The sequence below is a fragment of the Strix uralensis genome, chromosome 1 (genome assembly GCF_047716275.1).
Source record: "Strix uralensis isolate ZFMK-TIS-50842 chromosome 1, bStrUra1, whole genome shotgun sequence".
NCBI classification, from domain to species: domain Eukaryota; kingdom Metazoa; phylum Chordata; class Aves; order Strigiformes; family Strigidae; genus Strix; species Strix uralensis.
The window spans coordinates 101903816-101925850 of record NC_133972.1 but is presented as its reverse complement, the minus strand read 5'-3'; the positions used below and the strand labels follow the sequence as shown (position 1 = coordinate 101925850).

The window sequence follows — 22035 nt, the reverse complement described above, 5'->3', positions numbered from 1 at the left end:
AAAACTCTTTTCTCTATCAAAATATGCTTGTCAGACTATATATCTAGTTTTGCAATGCAGTTCTAAGTCATAAATACTTTGTATCTGCAGTAGTTAATTTAAAAAAAAAAAGTGATGTAACCAATACCCAAAAGAAACCAAGTAATCCTGTATATTGAATTTATTAAATCTTTAAAAAAGAAACCCTATAAAAACCAGAAAACCAAGTCCCTTGTTTCTGGAAGTTATTTATTTTCTGTCTTCCTTCCTCATGTTTCTTTCCTTTAGTTCTATTTGGATTTTGCAGAGTTGTCAAATCACATCTTTTATTTTGTCTTTCCATGTCCAGGAAAACTAATCACTCTTCTGCAACCAGTTAATGCTTGAAATCTGCTGTGTGCAAGAAACCAATTGTCCCAATCTCAGCTGTGATCTGATTCACAGAAGTACAATAATATGTAATTTTCTTGCTTTGGATTATATCAAAGCTTTCTTATGCAGTTTTAGACTATCATGACTACTCCTTTTATCCCCAAAGTTGTGCTTTCCAAAACATAGTAAGAACTTCTTCAAGCTGAAGCAATGGTTTCTCTGTTTCATGAGTGTTACGTATATTTGAAAGACATCTAAGGACTCTTTTTAAGCACATATTTCTCTTTGTTGAAAACTTCATAAAACATCTTGGCTTCTGCCAGGAAAACAATGCCTTTTATTTTTTTATAGCATACCTCATGTTATTTGCAGTAGAGTTGAATAGCACTGAGTTGCGGTCACTAGTTTGCACTAATCCACTAGTTTGGATCACTAGCATTTTTAAACAAAGAATCCACAATGGGATGTTTTTTAAAATGAGCAGGCTTTCTTTATTGTCACTTCTATGCAGAAGAGCCCAGACTTAAATAGCATGCAAGTCAGGCACTGATTTCCAAATCAAATGTTTGACCTTGGGATTCTCATAGCTAAATTTTCAACTCTGAGGCTGTAAAAATATTTGATACCAACTTTCTTATAATCAAACCATCTTTTGTTGCGGAGGCTAATGAAATTATGATTCACTACTGCTTCTGTCTGCTGGGATGAGCTGTACGGTCTATTTCTATGGAGCAGAAACAAGAACAATCTCGTGTTATTCTAAGAGACTGTGTTTACTTCTGTATCTGTTGCTTGTAAAATGCTGGCTAATTGTTAGTTTAAAACAGCTCTTATCAATTACTGTTGTAGCATACTAGCTTAACAGTTTTCCGTAACTTGTGATTTCTCCATTTCTTCCATTTGTTTGAGTGTGTAATGACTGGCTGGGTGTATCAATTTTTATTCAGAAAGATGTGGTAATGATTCAAGAGTGGTAGTGGAGAAACGTATCTGAAAGAAGTAGAAATAATAGAAATTGCTAGTAATTTGGGTTTTTTTGATATCTAGTTTGACATGTCTTAGAGACCTGGCTGTCTGAAAGTGAAGCTCAACCTTTTCCAGAAAATCATCCCTTTTTTTAGTGTAACTCAGGTATTTCAGAAAAAAGAAAATTACCTCAAAGTCATCTCACTGACAACGTTCATTTTAGTGTACTGGTGCTTGGAGAGTATTTGGAAAAGGTGTGAGGTCTTGTACTTTCCTATGTGTGCAAGTTCTTGGTATAATTTAATTTACTAGAGAGATTTCGATGTATTTTGAATAAATTAATGAATTTCTTTATGTAACAGTTTAATACATTGTTAAAACACAAAACTCGGATATGTCAGGAGTGAGAGACAATACTTCTTTAAGAGAAGTGATGGCTGGCATCTTTGAAGTAAATTGAAATCTATTTATGGCCAGGCATATTGGAGAGGAAACGAACACAGTGGCCCAAGTGACAAACACTGTGTTTAAAGATTTCCAAATCAGAGTGTTGTGGTTTGGAGGAGAGGGGATTAGTTTGGCTCTTTGGTGGTGGCTAGAACTGCTACTGCTTTGGCATCATGAAGCTGGTCATGGACTGAGCAGTCGCTTTCAGACAAAAGAAGGAGAAAGTTTAACGAGTCTTATGCAAACAGTTGTTGAAGAATTATCTTCCTTTTCTAAAAGGGATTTGTTTCAGATAGATGAAAAAAAGCGTATTTCTAAAACCTTGAATGCTTATGGAGAAATATTACTGAGAAACCTCCAAGCTTATGAAATCAACTGTATATTGACTAGGGAAATTTTAAGAGACTTCCATCTTAAAACTGTATATGTCTGAAAGTCTTTGTATCTACTGCAATTTAAGTTTTATGGAAGAAATACTGTTTTCTGTTCAGCTTCAAAAAGAATGCTTAGTAGAATTATAAATAGTTTTTTACATGGTTCTTTCAGGATAGAGGAAAGTTAAAGACAAAACTTTAATACACAGTGTTTGAAGGACATTTGGAAAAACTTGAAGGCACTTGCTTTGGCTGCATCTGTACGGATCAAATGTCCAGTGTTCAAGTGATGGGAGGGACATTTCCCTGCCCATACCAGCGCTGGCTGGGGTTTTGTTTTCTGCCTGCAGTTTCTCTTTTCTCATCCTATGTCAAATATGGTAACATCATGCCCCATGGTAGTCCTTGTTGTAAAAGCTAATAGTGTTTTAGGTAAATTTTTGCCCCAGGCAGGCAACAAAAATCGCTTTGGCAGGAGAGGAAGAGTTGCCTTTTGAGACAGTTTGATCTTCTGCTTTGTTCACCTTCAGGCGTCCATCGCTCTTCCCCCATGCCCTCTTCCCCCCCCAGTTTATAGGCTGCTTTTAGTCATACTCAATGGGCAAAAGTCCCCAAAATATTAAATTGTCACAAGTTTGGAGAATACTGATGCTGAGGAAGAAGAAAGACAACAGCTCAACAGTTGCCTGTTCTTTTCTAGACTGCCAGTTCACCAGTGAGCCATATTTTTGACTGACCAGATGGCCTTGGAACAAACCCCAGCATGTGATACCACTTACTGATTTGGTAATTAAAAGAAACAGGGAAGATATCATAGTATCATGTGGGGAATGGATGTTTTTTGGGTGGAGGAATAAAGGCGAGCTCATAAGGTGCAGCAGCAGCAAGGTGCTGAAGTTATTGCTATTCACTGAAATCTGTGGGAGACCAGGCCACAAGTTCTGCTTTCCACAAGGCAGGATAACTTGTCTTAGGAAGGGCTGCTTGTAGATAGACTGTAGTTTATTTCTAAGCATCGACATTCCATCAGATATTTTTCAGTGCGCTGCTGCTCCTACTGCAGCTGGTCCTTTTAAATTATAAAAAAGCAGCCAGCTGCTGCTACAGGATTGTTTTTTAGAACACAGTAGTAAAAGTTAAACCACTTTGCTTGCATTAATGAGTAGTTAATGCTTCTTCTCCCCAACACAAAGTTTCCACAGTTTACTTATGAACTTTTCAATCTGAATTTACTGAATGTAATTTTTTTGTTTTCAAATGGGAATGGTTTGAAAACCACTCATAGTGGCTATTTTGTAAGTATACTGTCTCCTGTTCTTCTCTTGAAAAACCAAAGAGGAGAACAGGAGAGCAGACTTCGGACAAGATGGGAAGATTAATGTATTGTTCATACCTGTAAAGTATGTAAGCTGATGTAGTTAGGGAGAGTGATAACCTAATTTATTTGCTTTCTGCATACCATGAGGAAAAGGAATGAAAGAAGCTCAATTCACCATCTTCGTGCTAAGATTTTCTACACTGAAATTGAACTGAACACCTTACTGTGTTAGGAAAACTAAGGCTTACTACTTAACTGTGACAGCTACTTGCACAGAAGGGTGGTATGAGAAAAATTAATAAAGCAACTGTCTGCTCAGACTTCCTTCAAATTCAGTGTTGGATGTTTAGTTATGACCTAGTTTCTTTGGACGTGTGTTCTATACTGTAATGTCACAGAAACTAATAGGAAAGACTTCTTATACTACAAATAATAGTATAACTGTTTATAATAATATTCTCACTTTCCTGAATGCTACTAAATGATATGATTTTAAGGACTTGACTGTTACTAAGAAGTGAAATGTTAATGTTTAAGTGTGGACATTTTTTAACATTGTTGTCGCCTATACTTTCACTCCAGTTTTTACCTGAATTATCTGCTTTTTCTACATGTAATATATAACATTATTCTTGGCATAAAAAAAGATAATCATCAGAAGAGTTGGTTGCTTCAAGCCTTGAATTGAATAAAACTAAAGAAAAAGCGTATGTTTTAAGGTGTATTTTAACTATTTTTTCATTTGTTGCTAATGGTATCTGACATGTGTTTATGTTGATCTGCCTAATGGGGATTGCTCTGTCTTTTTTTTCTTTTAGCATATTAACAAGAAGTTTTTTAGTACATGTAATGTAATACATTGCTACACTCAAAATTCCCTTCATTCTGGTAATGTTCATGAGTCATAGATATTCTTTTCAAAGCATTATAAATGAATCACTGGGTCACAGTACTGAAATACTGTACTATTGGCTCCTCCTAAAATAAAATCAAATCTCTTAATGAGACATTGCTTTGTTGAAGGCTGTTTCAAAAGTAGTAGATTGCCTCAAAGAGCAAATGTCTGAGACTGAGGAAAACTTGAACTGGGTAGATTAAGTGATTTTTACCAAGCATCTTTTAATGATTAAAAATAGTTGGGGGTTGTGTCAGAAATAAAGGTTTTGGTAGCATCTGAACAGCTTTGAAATAAGAACTCCAGTACAAGTTCCTGTTGATAAGACTGAAGCTGTGATCTCCAGCCTTCCCTAAATGACTGCACTGAGCACTGTGAAGGAAGCAATGACATTCCTCTTTCCAACTCTTTAATTTACTGCAGCTACAACAGCATTAGGGAGTCTGCTAGTCAATGTTTTGCCAAAAGGCATGTGTTGGGGGCTCCAAGTATAGGCAGACGGGAACGGGGTGACAGAAAACCTGTAGGAGAAGGGAACAGAAGAGTTGGCAAGAGAGAATAAAATGTAAATATCTTTCTCTAGAAGATAACAAAAATATTTAAATGACTAAATAGCGTCTTACTACTTCTTTTGTCTAACAGTGACAGGGTTGTGTAGCAAGCTAATTAGTAAAAGAGTTTGCAAATGCAGAACTATTAAGAGAATGTAGAAGTGTTGACTGGGGAGAACCTACCTGTTGGCAGATGAAAAGTTTTGACTAGTATGATTAGCCTGTCTAGCCCATTTCAGGTAGGAAGAAATCAGTTTGACCTTCTTCCTTCCTGCCCCTCTTGACTCTGACAAGAGTGAAATTTATGTGTGACATAGGACTTAGTTTCCTTTTCCTGCTAGCTTGGGCTTTCTGAACAGGGAAGCATAAAAATAGAAAAACAAATGCTTTAAATGCTAAAGACATTGATATAATTCAGGCAAAAGAGAGTAAGCTATAATTAGCAGGAAAATACCAGTGGGATCTTTACAAGAAATGAGAGGGGTTTATATACCCCAGTGAAATGTATAATAGGCATACAGTCTGCTTTCATTTACAGCATAGGGCACACCGTTGTAGCCCTAGGGTATGTCGGAATAATTGCTGAGGAGGCAGACAAGACAGCTGATGTATTTAGATAAGACGTGATGTCTCTTGAGCAAAAAATTACATGGTAGTCCAAATCAGGCAGACAAGAGAGTTATATAAGAAGTTAAATTTACATGTTCTCTAAATTCTTGTAGTTTTCTTTTACATACATGTGCTGAAGATAGCACTGAACTTTAAGTCTTTTACAAACATTTTTGCCATATTTGTTCTTGATGAGTAAGCAGAATATTGTTATGGTATGGAAAAATCAAATTGAGTTTTTCATCCTGTATATAATTTTTCCATGAATATGGAAGGTTGATAAGGCTTTTCCTGAAAGGATCATATTTAAGTCATCATCTTTTTATTTAGAGTTTATTTAGAACTTAATTTCTGGAAGTGTGGAATGCTTTTTGGTGCCAATTTAAGAGCAATGCTGACAAATCAGTGGTTTGAGCATACTTGGTCTGTAGAACACTTCAGCTTGCAAAGCAAATAACTGTTCTCAGCATTTGCTATTCTTTTGAAGCTGATGAAGCGTTTGAGCTGCTACTTTTAAGTTGGTTCTTATTAATTTTATATCAAAGTAATTTGAAGCCTAGGTATTTTGACAAATGGATGGTCTTCTGTTTTGGTGAGAGCCTCCCAGGGAGGTAATTGCAAGCCCCAAGTTCTCAGTTGCAGAGGAAGGTCTTAGAAATGCTTTTTCAGTTGGCACTGCTTCCCTAGTTTAGTTGCTCATGATGAATTGCATTTGAGTCTTTAAAAAACATAGTACATTTCCTAACAGATACAAAAAAGTTAGTTGATGCTGTTCAGGTGAGCCAGTGTTAAGAAGTGGTTTCCTAAGGGACATTGTGAAGCAGTTGAGCTGAAAGCTGAATGAATTGGGAGGCTTTGGTTTGGCCTATCATGAGGTGTGCAAAAGTGTTGAGAGCTTCCTGCTTGCTTTTCTTCATGTCAAGTTAAACACTTTGGGATAAGTGGTTTAAGACAGTATAGTACTTGCGAAGGTTTTTTCCATCTTTCTAAAGGAATAAGAATAATTCAGTGTTGATTGAACAAAAGTTCAATATTTTTATTGCTTTTTATTTAACCGTATTTTTACAAGGTGCCTTCTTTCATTTTGGTTCTTGCTGAAGTGTTCTATAGTATAACATACCTGCTATCAAATGAAGTGTTCGGATTTTATTGCTCTGTATGTCATGGTTCTCTCTATATCCTGACCTTTCTTTCAACATTGCAAGTACCTAGCCTATTTGTTACACTATTTTATCTTTACTAACTTTGTTTAGGTGTTGATTAGAAACTTAAACGTTCTGAATGTTTTCATATTGCTACCTAACTTTTGATGTACCCTAAGAGGAGCTTCTGTATGGAAGATTCTTGTTTCATCTCTTTCTAGAATATTCAAAAAAGAATTATTCCTCAACCTTGAACCAGCAAGGTGTTTTGGGGAAGCAAGAGTTTGTACAACTGGTGTTTTTCCAGTTACTGAAAATGGTTGAATTTATATCTGAATAGCTGATAGAGATTTCCAGTAGTGATTGTTTCTCAGATCCTGAAGCATTCTGCCAGGTATTAGATTAATAATCCTTCCCTCATGATGTTATGATGTAATTCACAATGTCCAGCTGCTAAAGAAGATGTTTAAAATGAGATGAAAAACAGATACAGAATAACTGAAAAACAAACAGAGCAAATAGAAGACATAATTACCATGTAACAGGCCTGTTCAGATTTAGCATAACAACAATGGCAAGTCTCAAAATTTAAGAATTAGGTTGTTAGCTTCATGAACATGCCAGTCTGCCACTGCTGCTGAAGTAAACAGTCTTTTCCTGGCCATTCTTTCCCTTCCTTAGGCAAGTATTGTGAAACAGATTGCAAAATTTTCTGGATGCCAGTATGTTTCTGTGCTAAATTAGTTCTAACCTGTACCCAAATGTGATGATGTCAGAAAGGAGTGTGGAGATAGAAGCAAATGCTGAGGGACTAGGGGACATTATTATGCATTCCTTGAGCTGCAGTGCTGCTGATTTTCAGTATTCTTGATTTTAGGCATGATGTATGTGTAAACTCCATACCTTTTTCTGCATACCAAACGATCTTCTGGGTTTGTGCTTGTAAAAATAAAGACACTGGAAACAGCTGACTGACCTAGCAATTAGTAAACTAAGTGAAGCAGGGTATTTCTAGGAAGAAATCTTAAGGTTTGCAACATGGTTTGTGAAACTATGTACTGGATTGCTGCATTGCCAAAGGCTGCATTAAAACAGCAGTGCTTTTTTTAGAAAAGCTAATTCATTGGTTTATTGTTGCAGTTTCCTCATCCGTGTTATGACAGCGTTAATAGCTCTCAGTATTCTGTTTCAACTACCTGTTACTGATTTTACAGAAAGGGACAAGAAAGAATTTAGGATCTGTATTACTAACTGAATCCATTGTTTTGGAAACTTGATAACGTAATGTTTCCTGTGTTCCTTGGTGGTAAACAAAACTTCCTGGAATAGGGACCATTATCTCACCTGAAGCCAGAAAATGTCTGTCTGCCTGTTTCTACTTAAAAGAATGGAAGTTTTTTTTTGTTTAAAGTGATCTTCCTACTCTTGCAAATGAGAAATGATAGTCATTTGTCAGCTCAGCCAAATTTCAGATACTGTTGCAAGCAGCAGAGCTTTGCCTGAAGGCAGATGAAGATATCTGAAACTAGAATTTCTGTGGGAGGGTTAGTATTTGTGTGTGAAGACATATGCTCAGTCAAGCAGTTTGTTGTTTTAGGGTACGTATTCTCCTGTTGACACTGACAGACAGCCTTACTGAAATGCCTTAAATCTGGCAGAAGGCAACAAGCCTTTCCCTCTTCTCTTCCATTTATTTCTCTCACCATAAAATTTTTGTTTTAAATAGAACATTAATATTTTCAAAGAACTGAGTCCTCAGGCCAGACTTTTTTCTTAGGGGAGGTTCTGTGTATTACTTCTGTGCTCCAGGCAAAATTTTTTCTAAAGGTTTACTTTTATGTGCTGACTTAAAGTCCTCCTAATAAGCAGTGTGTTATTTTGGACTTCGGAGTTAAGATATGCTTGTTCACCTCCTGAGCAGCTGTCACTAATATTTTCATTACTGGGGGACTAATGTTGTAATGTGTGATAATATAGGGCTTTGTAAAAGTTTGTGGACAAGAATACATTTTTCTCATTTTCCTCTTTGATTAACAAGTGCTAATTACATCTTGCAAGACAATACTTCTTATTTGATTTGTGAGGTTTTTTTAATGGTAGCATTTGGTTCTTAAGTTAGTAAATATATAAACCAGCCTTTTTTAGCTCTGTGTACAGCCATATATTACTTGGTTTAAAGTAAGGAGTCTAATATTTCTTTTGCATGGAAGGTATAGAGCTGAATAGATGGTAGACTGTCTCTTACACCAAAGTGCTGGAAGAAATGATTTCTCAGTGTCTAAACACACATAATTAGATGTGTGGAACAGTGGTTTTTACTTTGGGGACTTCCTACCACTTAGCACTTTATTATCTTCATGAAAAAATATTATATCATTGAGAACCTTTGTAAATTCTGAGAAGCATTGTGTAAATCTGACACTTGCTTTTACAAATTTACGAGTTGATTTATTTCAAGTACTGCCTCTTGTGAATGGCAAGTCTTAGGATCTTGCTTAGATACCTCCCCTTCCCTCTTTTCTCTCTTTAAGTAATACACTATAGTGCACACTATAATATGTGTGTGTGATCTGCAGAAAAGCTAAGCCTTTGGTCACAAGTAGTACAATTCTGTAGTTCCCTTTCTCTATGTATAGGACAGAGTTGCTGTAATTTTATTATCCCACAGTTGCCTGTTGCCACTTGCAAACTGATTTTGTGACCTGTGGAAGGCTGAGGTTGTGATCTTTTAAGCACCATTAAAGCAGCATATTTGAATGTCCATAATTTTGCATCCCTGTGATCATCTCCAAGGCAATGGGAAATATTTGTAATCTCACTCTTTGTAGTTCCATTAAAAATTATCAGTGGAAATGGAGAAACTGGGTATGACAATAATTTGGGTACATTTTTTTTTTCTAAACTCTTTGTCCCACACCCTCCCCCTGTAAGCTATCTGACTGTTTGGTTTTTTTGCACCAGATCAGAAAATGAGAGGTTACAGATTATTTAATTCAGTATTATACCTGAGAATATAGCAGTCAGCTCTTCTGAAGCGCTCTGTTCACTGTTCAAGAAAGCATTGATCATCGCAGGACATGTGATTTTACTGAACGTTTGAGGGCGGCTGTGATTGATTTTAATGTAGTTATGTATTTAACTATTTTGTATTCATAATTAAATAGGATTTTTTTCCTCGGTAGGTCTAGGAACTTTTACTCTTTTCTAATGAGTCAGGGAAGACTGGAAAAGGTAAAACAGAAAGCATTGTCTTTCTCAGTTGAAGAGATCCTATGTTTGTTTGCCAGTGTTAATGTCACATACACTTTTTCTAGCAAAGGACAGTACTCTGAAAGTGGAAGTCAAGCCCCATTCATAATAACTAAATGAAGAAATCCGCTTTGTACATACCTATGCACATGTACACATGCACACATCTATATAGGTAGCTGGGGTTAATGCCAGTTGGCATACAGGAGGGGGTTGATGATTCTGCCTAATTGCTGCTGCTTGGTTTAAGGCTGTTGCCATACTTGCATTTTTTGAGGAAGATGACTACCTGAGCTCTTACAGTAAATGATAATTATCTGATGTCTCCTGAGCTTCATGTGACTTGGGGTGAAGAGGTGTCAATGAGGTCCAAAGTCAGTGCTTTGTATACAGGAAATGCATTGCCTGTAATGTCAGGGGTGTGCATCTGCTGCTGGTCCCATCTGAGCTCTTGTAAGCAGAGGGAGAGAAGACAAGACTGAGATTCCACTGTTGTGGAATAGGATAGGAAAGTAAGATTTTGAGGGAAGTTGCTTGGACTTTAAGTTTTCAATACCCCATTACAATAGAAATATTAATGAAAAACTAAATTACCCACTCTTTATAAACAAGTAAAATAAACAAAACTTGTGGTTGACACTAAATCTTATTTTTTTGACTTCTGGGTTCCTTCATAGTGAATGCTTTGTCAACTGAAGGAGCTGAGAGGTGTCTAATGTATTTTGCACTGTGGCTCACATCCTCCATATGAATCCGTGCTGGTTGCTTTGCATACTTGTGAAACAATGAGGGTAGTGTTCCCTGGAGGCTGAAGAGAAGGTGCAGAGGGTGTCTGCCAGCTCGCAGCAGTCAACACACAACTCTTTGTTGATAGTCCCACTGAAGGCAAGCATGCCCCGACCATTGATGCTCCGTGCTCATACGTAAGGCTGATGTATGTTAATGCTGTCAAAATAATCAGATTTTGCTGATTGCTTTACTAATGTTTTTGAATCATGAGAGTTAAGAAAGACTTCCATCGTCTTTACAGACCTGTAGTGCTGCTCCTGATTTGCAAATAATTTGGGTTTTGTTGTTCTGGAGAGCAGTTGTGAGGTGTTAAAAGATAGCTTTTTTCTTGTTCGAGTTGTGCAATTCTGTGTAGATACTGTTTGAATTTTGAAAAAGGTATTTCTTACAGTCCAAAGAGATTTAGTAATGACGCTAAATATGATAGTAGACACTTTACTATTGAGAGCAGTAGATTGTCTTGTGGTGTTTTGGTTTTTTTCTTGTGCTTTCCAGCAGTGTAGTACTGTCAAACAAAGTGAAAATAAGCTTTGCCATAGTCTTGACTTGGGGGCGGGGGTGGTGGGGAGTACATTTTACAGTTGACTTCTAAAAATAATGTTTACTTAAAGACTGCCTATGGGTTCAATCAGTCTTGGTCCCTTTCATACACTGCTAGTGTTGGCTTGTGTTGCTTTGAGTCAGTGTCCCCAGAAGACAGAAGAAGGCAGGAGGCCTGTGAAGAAGGCGCTGCTGCATTGTTTGCATGGCTGTACTTTCCAGAATCATTGCTTGGTTGAACAACCGATTGGTGAAGGCCAAGAAAAAAAAGTAAGGACATACACTGTAGATGTCAGCCTGATCAAAATAACACCTTGACAATTTTTTATAAGTTTTAGGGAGATACTATGTTAACAGTGTATACTTTACACCTGTTAAACACATACCTGTGTTTATGGTTTTCCTGATTGTATTATGAATTATGCCCATGAATCTTTCTTTTTTGACAAGTTGCAGGAAAAAAATCTTTGGATTAAGGAAGATTTATTGAAATGATTATTTTCATTGCTGTCTTTATGTATAAGGTAAAGCCATGGAGACTTATGGAATAAAACTGTGGTAGTTTTGTTGTATGCTCTAGTTTTTTACGTATTGCCAGTCACTTTGAGACCAACAGGTCGAAGCTGTGGTTCTCTGTGTTTATAAATCTGTTTTCTCTGGAGTTTCGTGGCAGTCTAATAATTTTCTCTCCTTTTCATGCTTTCATGTTCACTCCCTTGTGCTGATGTTTCTGACCATGTGCAGGGTCATACCACTGGACTAACCTCGTAGAAAAATAAGCTGAGGAAATGGACTTGGCTATATACATTATGGCACCTGTATGATTTTGTGTGTGTGGGGAGATGTCTCTGAATAAGCAGAAACTGACTGTACAGACTGGGAAGATAATGCATGACTAAAAAAATCATACAGTCAATCCATATTATATTTAGGAAGAGGTGAAAGTGATAAGTGGGATAAAGAGTGACAATTAGATATTTCATTGTGCATAGGTAGCTCTGCATGATTGTTGCTGTCACTAACATTAAATGTGTCAGAAGAAAATTCTCTGAATAATGGGAATGCAAATATTGAGACTTAAGTACAGGCAATTACTTGAACATAAGACAATTATATCTTGCACTCTACAAACGTTGTGTCTGTGAACCTGGTCAGCATATCAGAGTGGCTGGTTAAAATTTGTTTAGGTTTAAATAAAAGCTCAGAGTGTTGAATTTCCCCAAAAAGTCAGTTTAAAAAAAAAACCTCAACCAATCTTTGTTGCTAGGTGCTACTGACAAAAGATAAGGCACCCACAGTGATGACAGTGATGTGGTGACAGAACATCTAGCTGGTGGTAATGGAGTATAAAACAGGACAGTAAAAATTACTGGTAAGGGAGACCTCTGCCTAGAATCATCCTCATCTAACTTTCAACCTGTGAAATGCTTGGAGTTGATGTGAAAACTTCTGATTAACAGAAGCTGCTTGGATTCCAAATTCCAAAATCCCAGCTCGAACAACTTCCTTTCAAGTCTATAGGCTATTTGTATGCACAGTTTAAAGCAGAAGTAGTCTTCAGTTTAAATTGTGTAGCAGCATAACATGGCATGGACCATTGAAAGCTAATGGCTACTCATAGCCTTAATCTAAATACTCATAACTGCTATTGCAACAGATGATTTATTTTTTTTGTTCACCTACATATTCTGTTATCTGTGTCCAGGTCTCCTAACCCACTTGCCTGTCCACATCAGCAGTGTGTGTAGGTTATTACTTTTTTCTGGGTTACTTTGGATTTATATCAAGAAAATGAAAGGGCACAGTACATCATCTTCACCTTGGTTTCTTTTGCCTGTTTCTGGTTAAAATGCCCAGAATTGTTTTGAATTGGAATCATGAGAAAATCACCAGCCAGTTGTGTGTGCACACTGTGCCTTAGTGTTTGTTCTTGATGGGATATAATGGAAAAAAATCCAGCTAGAGTAGAAACATACTGAAGAGAGGTAGTTACAGGTAAGATAGTCCTCTCTTTGAACATGCAATTTACGAAACAAATTTGGAAGCCTTATTGTAAAGATCAGAAATGCATAATCAAGCCAATCTAACATCCTCTACAACAGGAAGCTTGTGGACTGGAGAAAGCTATGTGGGATACTCTTACAGAGCAAGCTAAGGAAACATGGCCTAGATAAAAAAAGCTATTTTAGGGGGTGTGTAAGATCATTAGGTTAACAGTAGACAGAGTTTTATCTTTCAGTAGTTCACTTTAAGCAAGAGAAAGCATATTGTGTAGATTTTGTGTAGTTGTTTCAGCTTATGGTTCTTGTTCATGAACTGGGTAATGGAATAACATATGGTTATGAAATCTGAAGACAAGAAGTGCTTGGGAATAAATGCAGGTACATGCAGTTGCGATGGCAATTCAGAAGAATCTTGAATGTTGTAAAGATGGCCTGAAAGAATAGGATGTGCTTTAGAACAGTAAGTGAAATGCCTTATATTTAGCTCAAAATAACATAAAAATAAGATGGAGAACAGCTGTTTAAGTTGTTCCTGCCACCCTATTCCCCACCCCACTCTAGGACAAGCCACAGAAGGAAGAGATGTATGTATGTATTGGCATGAATAAACAGTGGTAGAGTTGAATGTTTGGCTCTGTTCAGTGTTGTAAGGTTAAAACACTGCATCAGTTTTGGCCATTGTACTTGAAGAAAGATGTAGGCACAGTTAATTTGCCTCAGGGGAGTAATGGTAATGACTGGTGAGTTAGAAAAGATAGTATGTGCAGAAAGAATGATTGAATTGGCATTTTTGTAACCCAAAGAAGAGATCAAGGGAAATTATAAGCTTTTAAGTGTGTGGAAGTTCACAACAAAAAAGCGAACATCTGCCCTTGGTAGATGTGCCTTGCTTGTTAATGACAACATGGACCATTCTCTGTGTGTCCTTCTCTCATTGTTCACGTTTTGGTTTTGTGTTTTATAAGAGCTCTTTCTGTTCAGTGTCTGGACAACAGTGAACAAAGAGCCTGTGGTCTTAGGATCCTTTGAAGAAATATATAAATTAGCAAAAACATTAAAACATTAAAATATGAATCTTCATCTAACCAGATATTTCAGTTAAAACTCTTGAGCAGATAGAAGAAGACTTGCTCCCAGGTGGACTGGATTCCCCATCTGTAAAAATGGATCATGTTTTCCACCTCTGTAAAGTACTTGAGTTTTACTGAAGAAAAAGGATACAAAAAAAGCTAATTTAGCATAAGAAACACTGATTTTTTTTTTTTTTTTGGTGTATTGCATGTTACAGTGCAATGCGTAGAGCCTAGTCAGATATATGACGGAAGTCTGTGTTTAACCTTCTTGAGAGCTGTCACTAATTTGCTTTGATAAAGGTGGTTGGGTCTCCTCAGAATTATGTCATGTTCTCTTAATATTTAACACTTTCAGAAAGGTAACAATCATGTGATTTATGTTAGGTGTCCCTCTGGGTATGTCTTGGATCATCTTGTGATCTGTATTTTTCTGACCCTTTGAAACTTCCATATTTTTTTCAGGTTTGGTAAAAATTGGTATTATTTCTGGGAGATCCCTAGCCAGTTCTTTTAATATTCAGACTCTAAGGTACTTCTGTGCATATAAAATTGCTTACTGTTCCTATTCTATCAGTGTGCTTTATCAGTGTTTTGGTAGTCTGTCCTCAAATGGAGAACAAAATTAGGAGTTAAGACATTTTCCCTTTCTACTTTGATATGCAAAAAACTGAGAAACTGCCAAGTATTGTACTTACTTCACCTGACTCAGTACTGGGGTAATAATTTGTTTCAGAATAAGCAGTTGATAAACATCTTCTCTATTACTGCCAATCTTAGTTTTCCTTACCATGTATTTCCTCCATACTGTCATGTCATCATAGTGTCAGCATCTTTTTTTCTCTTGTACATAATTTTTCATCTGGACAGGCAATACGTAAAGCTAACAGTTTAAACAGGTAGAGTAATAAACTGGAATAACTTAGGCTCATGTGTAATATGGCAAATACAACACAAGTTCATAATATATGGCAAATATTACTTAAGTGTAGGCAAGTTACAATTGCATTAAAATTTGAAACAATCTGCTTTCTTGTCTGTTAAGATGTTTTGTTTACTTTTCAGCTGCTTAGAATTTCCTTCAGACATTGCTGTATTAACTGGGTAAAGAAAGGGATTTGAAGGAATTCATTAAATATTGTTAAAATTTTAACAGATAACACTTGGAAAAGCTCAGGCATCATTTTTCAGGTGTCACTTTATTTTTAGAAGTGAAAAAACATTACTTAAGCATCAGGTCTGTGTTAGTTTAATAACACCTTTTTTTTTTTTACAAAAGCTGTCATTATAAATGCTAATGTTTAAGTTGTGGGCGAGAGATGAAAGAATGTAAAAAAACCTACATCTATAAGCTAGAATATGTATGGGAAAATTTAGTCCGAAAGAATGATCATCTGGGGAGCTGCTCATGTGAATGTGTACCATTGAGGAGGCTGTTTTCTAGCCTTATCGAGAACAATTCATAGTTTGTTGTGCTAAATGTTCATGATTGGATAGAGGGCGACATATATAGAACTCAAAAATACATAACTGCTTATTTGGGAGGACAGGCAGTCCTCCCACTTAAATCATATCATCTGAAAGGCTAAAAAATTTTGATGACTTGTTCCACCTCTCCACTCTACCCTGCATATGTTGTTTTCCTCACAGGCTCAGTTCACTGCATCTTTTTAGAAGCAGTCTTTTGGCTCCTTCTCCCTTGCACAGGGTTTTGGATTTTCGGGTATTAAATACTGGGAAACTTTCCTCCCCTTCCACCTCAAGCTCTGCCAGAATTGAACCTGAAACTTACTTGACTTTCTGTTCTTCTTCTAGGACAGCCTTAAGACCTTGTGGATGGAAGACCTCTTTTGCTTCTACATTGATGTCAGAATGGCCTAGGCAGGTCTGTGGCTCTATGGTTCCTACCACAGGCACTCTACAGCTATGTATTGGGATTTTGCCACCAGTGCTAGTGGACCATCCAGATGGCTGTAAACCTGCAGAGGAGGTTAGTACAAAATGTGATCCAGGAATTTTTGATGATTTGCTCAGGTCTGTCTGCTTTGGATGTATCTTAGAGCAAAGGGAGCACCTAGAGACTGCATGTATGCTACTACTTTTTCATTGCATTGTATCTGGTTTGCATGGCAAGGTTTTGGTAGCGGGGTGGCTACAGAGGTGGCTTCTGTGAGAAGCTGCTAGAAGCTTCCCCATGTCCAACAGAGCCGATGCCAGCCGGCTCCAAGATGGACCTGCCATGGGCCAAGGCTGAGCCCATCAATGGTGATAGCGCCTCTGGGATCATGTATTTAAGAAGGGGAAAAAAACCTGTGTAATGGCAACTGCAGCTAGAGAGAAGAGTAGGAATATGTGAGAGAAACAACCCTGCAGATACCAAGGTCAGTGAAGAAGGAGAGGGAGGAGGTGTTTCAGGCACTGGAGCAGAGATTCCCCTTCAGCCTGTGGTGAAGACCATGGTGAGGCAGGCTGTGCCCCTGCAGCTCATGGAGGTTAACGGTGGAGCAGATATCCACCTGCAGCCTGTGGAAGGGACCCACGCTGGAGCAGTTTGTGAAGGACTGCAGCCCGTGGGAAGGACTCAAGGTGGAGAAATTCATGGAGGACTGTCTCCTGTGGGAGGGACCCCACACTGGAGTAGGGGAAGAGTGTGAGGAGTCCTTCCCCTAAAGAGGAAGGAGCATCAGAGACAACATGTGATGAACTGACCACAACCCCCATTTCCTGTCCCCCTGCACCACTGGTGGGGAGGAGGCAGAGAAAATTGGAAGTAAAGTTAAGCCTGGGAAGAAGGGAGTCATGGCAGGGAAGGTGTTTTAAGATTTAGTTTTTATTCATCATTGCCCTACTCTGATTTCATTGGTTTAATTTAAACTAATTTCCCTGAATTGAGTCTGTTTTGCCCGTGGCAGTAATTGGTGAGTGATCTCTCCCTGTCCTCATCTTGACCCACAAGCCTTTCATTATGTTTTCTCTCCCCTGTCCAGCTGAGGAGGGGGAGTGATAGAGCGGCTTTGATGGGCACCTGGCATCCAGCCAGGGTCAACCCACCACCTGCATGTTCCATATTTTTCTGTTTCTTCAAGGTCCTGGTAGACCAGTTGAGTTGTCTGCAGCTGTTAAACAGGTGTCCATAAGAATCCCCTTAGATATTAGCAGAAGCCTAATTTATCTGTTACTGTGGTTGTCTCTGGGTATTGAAAAGTGCAATATCCAAGTGGGTAAAGCACCCCATTTTTAGTTCTCCTAAACTTACCTTTACTGTTTCAGTATATCATCTTGAAAAGAGTGATCTAGGCCAATGAGCTGGAATTCAGTAGTCACTGCCTGCCCAGTGAGGTGTTTAACAACTAAGTTCTTGTCAAGCCTTCTCTCTGTGTGCATCTCCCACTTGATACTGTGTTTTTTTAAGCTTGATTGGAACAAAATGGAGAACCAAAGTTTAAGGACAGACAGGCAAAGATGTGGTATGACAAATGTGTTTCCTTTGGCAGAAAAGATTAACTAATTCACTTGTATTTAGTGTGTTAAATGTTGTCCTCCACTTGATATCCTTGGTATTGACATTTTGTGCTTATCTTCACCTTGATTTTTCTTCTTTCTTGCAAACCTGTTAGCATCTTTCATAAGATTAGTTTTCACAGACTGAGCTCTGAAGAACTCATTGGGGCCATCTTTGAAGTTCAGATTCAGTGGGGTGAAAAGAAAAAAAAAAAGCCTGTTTCACGTCTAAGTGGATCCTTTCCCAGTCAACTTCAAAAGATCTTAATCTGGCATGTACTCTTAAATGCAGTGCTTAAAAAGTATAGCTGAACAAGCATCAGTTTAGCAAAGAGGGAAAAATAAATCCAAACTTACTACCTAATACTGTTAAATAATAGTAGAGGCTACTCAGAATAAAGAAATAGGGGTCAAAAAAAAGACAAACCAGAGCAAATTCTTTATTTTTTGATTTGCTGCTTATGGCCTCTGAAGCTGTAGCTCCACTGATACTTCTTTCACTGTGGTTGTTGACTCTAATAGTGAGTTTAATAAGGTAACAGATTTGAGTGGAAATAACTGTTCTTTGGGGGGATACCTGATTGGTCTGGGTCTGCACTGGGAGACTGACATTGCTAAAAACCCACAGTTGTTCTTGGTTATTTTTCAGTTGTGTTGGTTCCCTGATTGAGTTTCTTCAATGCTGTGTAAATTTTTCCTGGCAAAGCAGAAGGCTGGCATGTTGGCATGGGAAAGATGGAGTAGTAACTACTTACACAGTAGTATGTTGGTGAATCTTTAACCATGGTCTAACCATGTGCTGTGGCTTCTCAGGCATGTCTACTCTCTTGTAAAGATTCTGGTATTTTCAGAGAATTCAAAAATCTTTCAGAAAAGTTGCTGAAAAGTAATTTTAAATGAATTGGAGCACAGAATTTTAAAAAAGGCTTTAAAAAGTATCTGATTTAATTTAACTTTAAAAAGTGATTGTATTACTCAAATGTTGGGGTCTCCAATTAATATATAGCTCAATTTGCAAAACAGTTCCATCATATTCCCTTTTTTAATGTTTTCGGACAGATTAACTTTTTTTTATGGTGACCTGTTTCTCTCTTGGCTTCTAGCCAGGTATGAATTTTTAATTGTAAAAAAGCTTAAGTTGCTACCAGCTTTATACCGTCAAAAATGATGTGTCAAATTAAATACATTAACTGGGTTTTACAAAGTGCCTGACAACTTCTGGAAAAAGTTGGCAAAGTAATAAGCACCAAAGCATTTGAAGGAACTGAAGGAATTTAGTGAACTCTAATAAATCTCTGCCATACCTAATGTTCTACTGATGGTTTTCTCTATGCCACTATGCAGAAAATTTTTAGCATCAATCTTATAGGTAACTGGGGACAAAAGTGAACTCTTTCAAAAAATAATCTTTCTGCCTTAAATTACATACCGTAGAATGATAGAATGTTTTGGGTTGGAAGGGACCTTAAAGATCATCTATTTCTGACCCCCCTGCCATGGGCAGGGACACCTTCCACTAGACCAGGCTGCTCAAAGGCTCATCCAACCTGGCCTTGAACACTTCCAGGGAGGGGGTAGCCACAGCCTCTCTGGGCAACCTGTTCCAGTGTCTCGCCACCCTCACAGGGAAGAATTTCTTCCTTATATGTAATCTAAATATACTCTTTCAGTTTAAAACCGTTACCCCTTATCCTATCCCTACACTCGCTGATAAAGAGTCCCTCCCCATCTTTCCTGTAGGCCCCCTTTAAGTACTGGAAGGCTGCTATAAGGTCTTCCTGGAGCCTTCTCCAGGCTGAACAACCCCAACTCTCTCAGCCTGTCCTCATAAGGGAGGTGCTACAGCCCTCTGGTCATCTTTGTGGCTCTCCTCTGGATCCACTCGGGCAGGTCCATACCCTTTTTGTATTGGGGGCCCCAGAGCTGGATACAGTACTGCAGGTGGGGTTTTACAAGAGCAGAGTAGAGGAGAAAAATTGCCTCCCTTGACCCGCTGGCCACACTTTTCATGCAGCGCATGATGCAGTTGGTTTTCTGGGCTGCGAGCGCATGTTGCTGGCTCATAGTCAGTGTTCCATCCACTGCTACTCCCAAGTCCTTCTCCGCAGGGCTGCTCTCAATCCAGTCATCAGACAGCCTGTATCTGTGTTTGGGATTGCCCCAAGCCATGTGCAGGATCTTGCACTTGGCTTTGTTGAACTTCATGAGGTTTGCACAGGCCCACCTCTCAAGCCTGTCCAGGTCCTTCTGGGTGGCATCCCTTCCCTCCAGCGTGTGTCGATCGCACCACACAGCTTGGTGTCATTGGCAAACTTGCTGAGGGTGCACTCAATCCCACTGTCCGTGTCGCCAACAAAGATGTTAAACAGCGCTGGTCCCAGTACCAACCCCTGAGGAATGCCACTCGTGACAGCAACTCTTTGAGTGCTACCATTGAGCCAATTCCTTATCCACCAAGTAGTCCATCCATCAAACCCATGTCTCTCCAATTTAGAGACCAGGATGTCATGTGAGACAGTGTCAAATGCTTTGCAGAAGTCCAGGTAGATGATGTCAGTTGCTTACCCACCAGCCCTGTAACCCTGTTGTAGAAGGCCACCAAATTTGTCAGACACAGTTTACCCTTAGTGAAGCCATGTTGGCTGTCATCAATTGCCTCCTTATTTCCCATGTGCCCTAGCATAGTTTCCAGGAGGATCTGCTCCATGATCTTACCGGGCACAGAGGTGAGACTGACTAACCTGTAGTTCCCTGGGTCCTCTTTATTACCCTTTTTAAAAATGGGGGTTATGTTACCCCTTTTCCAGTCATATCACACTCTTCACTGGACTGCTGTACAGTGCAACAGATAACAAATCCTAAATTTTATTTACGTTTGTCACTTACTGATGCAATGCCTATATCTTGATATGGCTATTTTATTTAAATTTGCCAAACCTTTTTTTGTATTAGGATGAAAATTTACAAGTTAAGCCAGAGGGAAAAACTTTTTCAGAGTCGCTAGCTATAAGAGTGTAGTCTTGAAATTTAATATGTGAGTGAATCAGCCATTTTTCTTCCAGAGTATTAAGAAATCTAGCAACATTTGAAAAGCATTTATTACAGAATGCTGAGAATAAGTAATTTTCTTGTGAAAATGACTGTTTAAATACTTTCCATGTTCTAAGTGAAAACTAATTTTTTGATCAAATGTGAACTTGAATGTCATTTTTTAAGTTTTTCAATGAAGTTGAAAACTGGGTGGAGTGCTCAGAGGTTCTGTTTAACCTTTGGAAATCCAAACTGTGCATTCAATCCTGCACAAATGCTGTGATTACAGTGACTCGATAGGGCTACCCAAGAACTTATTTACATCAAACAGGTGGGTATAAATTTAGACCTTTTTCCTTCTTGTTACTTTTTCTTTCATTACTAATGGTATGCTTTTTATAATGGTATATCTAGAGTGCAGAGTAAAAGTTCATTGTGAAAAACTATAAAACTAAGATACTCTTTGTCACACTTGACTGGATTTAAATGTAACATGCTCTTGGTCTCAAAGTTCATACTTTGTATTTTTAAGTTTCAGCAAACCAAGTTTAACTAGTGGTTGGGTTTTTTCTCTTAAGTGTTTGGAAGTACTACTCTAGTGAATATGAAGAGGTTTAAAATGTTTATTGTAGTATTGGAGATGAGTTGAAGAAAAGCCTTCAATGGAGCCGGCATTTAGTTTGTCTGAAAATACTGGCAAATGAGGTCTTGGTTTCTAAGTATTTTTTTATAAGTTTATCTAATATATCTGCGTGAGGGCAGGGGTGAGAGGACAAAGCTATTCACAATGAAGTTAATAGACTGCATTTCTTGTCCTTTTTAGTCTTTGGGGGTTTTTTTCTAAACAGTCTCAGTATTCTGCAATTAAAAGTGATTTTATTCTGCTGGTTGGCCATATATTGTCTTTTTTTTGTTTGCCATCAAACTTCCGCCAATCTTTCATGACTATTCAGTTGGGCTTTTTTGTTTTGTTTGTTTACTAATCGAGCATTTTCAGGTATTCATATTTGTAGGAACTGCTAATGTAAAAACAGTTTCCTTTATTTGCATTAGGACTGGCATAGGACCTGGGTGGATCAAACTGAGTTCTCTCCCCTCCACTTAATGCAATATGGACACTCTGCCTGCTCATAACTTAAAATGAGCTAAGTGTATGTCCATGGTCAATTACAACTTCCGTGCTTAGCTCTATCATTTATA

The 22035-nt window shown here is 38.1% G+C and overlaps 1 protein-coding gene across 4 annotated transcripts in view; it reads left to right on the top strand.

The window, feature by feature from the left end:
* GALNT1 (polypeptide N-acetylgalactosaminyltransferase 1) overlaps positions 1 to 22035 on the top strand; it is a 91622-nt gene that overhangs the window by 9021 nt on the left and 60566 nt on the right. For 2 of the 4 annotated variants that reach the window (XM_074875328.1, XM_074875355.1), the window contains exon 2: positions 16120 to 16294. The gene's annotated coding sequence lies outside the window, so the exon portion shown is untranslated. Of the gene's footprint in view, positions 1 to 15954; positions 16028 to 16119; positions 16295 to 22035 lie in introns of all 4 variants that reach the window. The other 2 variants (XM_074875338.1, XM_074875346.1) reach the window with 2 other exon arrangements.